We start from the raw sequence: 4,855 nt of genomic DNA on the forward strand, positions 1-4,855 counted from the left end.
CTGTTGTCCTCAATGCATGTTGTTATATAAGATTAATATTTCCACTTTTCAGATAAGAAAGGAGAAAACAAGATAGAGGTGAGGAATATTATTGATCTGGCAAACACTATATAAGAAGCTTATGGTAGTGCAGAGAGCTGTATAAAATTGTGTCTTGGCTACCCAAACTATGAAATGTCCGACCTACCCCATCCTTGCCTGTCCAGAGCCTAAAGCATGAGTACAAAAGAAGCTGAAGCAGGTCCATTAAGTTTGACCTAGGGACTAGACAAACTACTTAATAAATAAAGTTGTGAAAACTAACTGATCTTCTTTCCAGGAGTGTAGAGAATCATCTTTTACCCAACGAGAAATATTTCTGTTAGGTTATTTGAGTGAACATGAACATAAAGGAGCCCAGAGGAGCAATGATGGTTGGGGAACACCAAGAAGCTTATCAGGAGCCTCTGACCTGGAGGGATGATCAGCCCCATGGCCCAGGGCGGTGTGACACTTGTCAATTCAAGCCTAAGGGAGAGGCTTTCCCCAAGGTAAGTCTTTAAGACTAGAGATGGGAATAGGGGCCACTGCTACAGGGTTATAGACCTCATTATAGGATGCTGTGGAAGAGCATTTTGGGCAAGACTTGCCATATTTGAGGAAAAGAGCCAACAGTTAACAAAGGAAGATATCAAGGCAGTTTGAAGAGGAACAAGCATGGGAAAACAGGGTCAGGGTAAAAGAAGCCAGTTGAATGTTAGCAGAGGGACTGGTCACTGTGTTTACATGGTCATGCCCTGTGCCTGACCTTTAACTTTTATTTTTTTCTTTAGCTATCCATTCTGTGCTCATGTCTGTACATGGAGGTCTGGGTACCAGCCACTGGGTAGAGCAGCAGGTCTAGAGACCTATGCATCTGTGGTGCCATCCCCTAGAGAAACTGGAGTATGTGTGTGGTGTGGGTGTGCATGGCAGCATGTGCAACTACCAGCAAACATCTAGCTGGTCTAGCAATCAATCAGGATAAGAGATTTGAGTTTTGGGGTAGCCAAAAGTCTGGGTCAGATCCTGGAGAATGGGTCTGAGAAATGGTACTGAGGCACCTGGAGGTCTAGGCCAGCTTCTGTAGAGACCATGAGATCTGAAGTTTGGCTAAGACCAGAAGTGGGAATCTTCTACAGAGAGGCCTGTTTATTTGCATTTGTGCAGGAAGTCAGAGTGGAACCCATGGACTGGGAAGACCGAATGCCCACTCAGGCAAGTTTCTGGAGAGATAGATCATGTGTCTGCCTGTCAGTCTCTGTGCTTTGAGGTGCTCTGAGTATCAGTAGCTGGATTAGGGCTGTGGCCTTGCAGGCTCATATGTCCAGGTGCCAGTGATGGGGAGACCTGTGATCCAGAGGTAGTTGCTGCAGAGCCTGAGCCCAGCTGCTGGAGGGACCTACACAGAGTACGTGTTTCACTAATTGACCTTCATTCTCATTAGTCAGAGATGAGAACAGGGAAAGGATATTGGTGCTGTTTGTGTGAGTGCATTCTCTGTCCATGATATGGTCTGTGTGACCAGCTGTGTGTGTATATGCCACACAAAATTGGTGTGTATGTGTGCACATGTGTGACTATTGGAGACTCAGGCTCAGCCTCACTGCTGGTTGCACTGATGAACGTGAAGCTATGGCAGCCTTTTCTCCATTTCCCTACTGGATAAACTCCTATCACTTTTTCCTATAGGGAATTATCTACTTTTATTTCAGTATTACTCCTTTTCTAAATAACAGTTGTCATACTGTTCATAATCAATGTGAAAATAAAATATTTTAAGCAGAAAAAGAAGCAGCTAAGCATTCTGCTTTTGTATGTCTTTATGATTTTTATTCTACATACACATAATCTAACTCAGGATAATGATGAAAAGGTCTACAGAGATTATCTCTGAGATAAAACTTACTGAAAAAAGCACAGAGAGTGACAATTTTTGCCATGTTGTTTTCCTATGGCTAATCATGAATACTACTTCAGACAGCAATGCTATGTCATTGTATTTTGATAAAATTGAAATCAAACCTTAGTTTTATTTATCACAATTTTCTAGTGATATGAAAATACTCACCTGCTCCTCAATACTAACATTACACTATCACAATCCTGTCAATATATTTTAAGAAAAAAATAGTTTTTCATCTGAGATTAGTTACATTTTCTAGATCTTCTACTCTCACATATGGCTAAATAAAAATGCACCTGCAAAACTTACTGTTTCTAGAATAAAGATAAAAGTGTTCCTAAAAATGTATCAGTCACTAACTCTGACCCTCAAGGGTTCAAAAATATATTCTTAGGAATATTTTCTTTTGAAGGAAATTTCAATTGCTTTGAATAGCAATTTCTCTTACGGAATATAGTGAGAGTACTTAAAGCACGGTGAGGCTGTCGTGCTCAGCAATTGTTTTGTCCTGCAGAGCCAAGGGTTAGAGTGTTGGTTCTCTTTTGATGCCAGGAGCTTCTTTTAATGTCTAGTTTTCTCTTGTAAAATCCCAAACTGGTTTAAGCTATTCAAGAGCCTCTTCTTCTGATCTCACAGGGCAAGTGAAACAAGACAAATGGGTGAGAGGAGATCAAGTGATTAGCAGAGGTAAGTAAAACATTTCAAAGCAATTCAATGTAAATGCCTAAAAGAACGTCATTAAGTTTTATTAAAGTAAATGTGACTACCTGGTGCTTAAATGCAGATAACCAGGGATATGTATTATGGTCATTTGCTGAGCCCACTGGATCAAAAGATTAATAGTTCTTTCATTAATGTGGTTCTTTTAATATTTGAAATGTTTCCTAAACACTGTCTAATTAGAGAAACTTAATGTCAATTTAATTAGTCAATGATCACACCCTGTGTGATTAATAAGTGTTTTATAAATAATTCTTGTGCCTAACAAAGGCATGGGGACATCAATATTGGGACTAGAAATCAAGATAATACTCACCAGGCTCCTCTGTTCAGCCTTCCTTCTAGGATTGTAATAAGATGTTAAATGCAGCCCATTTAGAAATGAAACTTAGCTGCTTCTGAGCCTGGAAGAGTCCAATGTAACCATCAGGCCCTTCTTGGCAACTATCCAGCATGTTCTATCAACCACCCCTAAAATCTGTTATTGGATTAAACTGGTGTGTCTGGCTCCACACTAAGAGCTCTTCAGTAGCTTCCCAAAGACATCTGTCATGAGTGTACCTGGCTGTACTTGCCTGTATACCCACCTCCAGCTGCACCTTCACCTCTTTATCCCCACCAAGCATTTAACCTACTACCATTATTTAGTGACTCAGTGCTTACCCTGGAATCACATTGTGTCAGGTATTCCTTACACTTGTGATAACCTACTCTCTGCAAAATAGGAGAAATTATATTTTTTTTGTTGGACACTGATAGAGTGATCCCTGGTTCCATTTGGAATGTTATTACCACATTGTAAAAGATTCGTAGCAAGGAAAAAAACCCCATATCTCTTAAGTAAAAAAACTACAAAATGAAACACTAATTCAAAAAACTTTGCCCAAATGTCAAAGCAAGTAGGCATAAAGTATTGTCAAGATAGCAAAAAAAAAAAAATATCCCTATATGAGAAACATTGCAAGAATACAATGGTATCTCTTTCAACAGGTACAGCCAAAAAAGAAGAGGAGCAAACCTTTTTTTAATATCTTGAAACTACATTAATTGGGTTTAATCTAGAGAGCACAGACTGCTTGCAGGGACAGTTCAGTGGGGCAACAGATAATGTACAAGAGGTGATCTCACTTTACAGCAGACATTGAGGTGCTGGAGTGTGTCCAGCAAAGGGCAACAAAGCTCATGAAAGGTCTAGGAACATGTCTTAAGAGGAGCAGCTGAGGCAGCTGGGTTTGTTTAGTCCTGAGGAGGCGCAGGGAGGAGCTCATCGCTTTCTACTGCTCTCTGAAAGAAGGCTGTGGTGAGGTGGGGACCAGTCTTTTCCACAAGGCCTGCAGTGACAGGACTCAAATGGCTTTAAGCTGAGACAGGGGAGATTCAGAATGGATAACAGAAAAAATGTTTTCACTGTTAGGGTGGTCATGCATTGGAATAGGTTGCTTAGGGAGGTGGTGGAGCCACCATCCCTGCAAGTGTTCGTCTGGATCTGGCACTGCATGATGGTTTAAGGGTTACACTTGTAATGCTAGGTGGATGGTTGAACTGGATGCTTTTAAAGGTCTCTTCTAACCTTGACAATTCTATGATTCTTAGTCACTTTTTTGCCATGTATTCATGAAAACCCCTGTAAAGTAAAATTTTCTTGTGGTTTGTATAACATGAGTTAAGCTTCAGGTCAGCTTCCCATTTGGACTCCAGAAGAAGTTTTGAAATGGATTTTGAGACATTGCTATACCTTTCAAAGCTCAGCTGACACTCCAAGCTGGAGCATGTAAATCTTGAAAGCAAAGTAAATAAAAGTGGTGGTAGTAAGGCCATACTTTAAAATTTTCAAGTGTCACCATGAAGTCTTATACAAGCTGTGGAAATTAATATGCAAACTTACTCTCTCAGAAGGATAAGTGGATGTATGGGTGGCAAAGATGTGCTGGAAATAGTTAAGTAAATTGTTCACTATTTTGTGGCCTGCAAATAGATGTGGAAAAAGCTTCTTTGGTGGCAATTTCATAAAAAGAAATGGTTCCTAATTGATGAGCATTATGCAGGTTCAGACCCTGCATCAGAGGCATAAGATAGTGTTAATGAGAGGTGACATTAAATATTATGTAAATTATGCTTCATGTCAAAAAAACATATGGTACTTTGACCATGGTTCAGACAGTTTTCACATTCTCTTGCTACATTTACAGAATACAGCTGTCCAGATTAGTT

At 40.0% G+C, this 4,855-nt stretch overlaps 1 long non-coding RNA gene across 1 annotated transcript; it reads left to right on the plus strand.

Moving 5' to 3' along the window:
• Positions 1-414: 414 nt before the first annotated feature.
• LOC148184355 (uncharacterized) lies at positions 415-3,718 on the plus strand. The gene is made up of 3 exons (XR_015772472.1): positions 415-530; positions 2,561-2,611; positions 3,635-3,718. It is a non-coding gene; the product is annotated as an uncharacterized LOC148184355 (long non-coding RNA).
• The last annotated feature ends 1,137 nt before the right edge of the window (positions 3,719-4,855 follow it).

Source organism: Pseudopodoces humilis, chromosome 5 (assembly GCF_049639895.1).
Source record: "Pseudopodoces humilis isolate 2021_Gansu_Grassland_sample_001 chromosome 5, ASM4963989v1, whole genome shotgun sequence".
Taxonomy (NCBI): Eukaryota; Metazoa; Chordata; class Aves; order Passeriformes; family Paridae; genus Pseudopodoces; species Pseudopodoces humilis.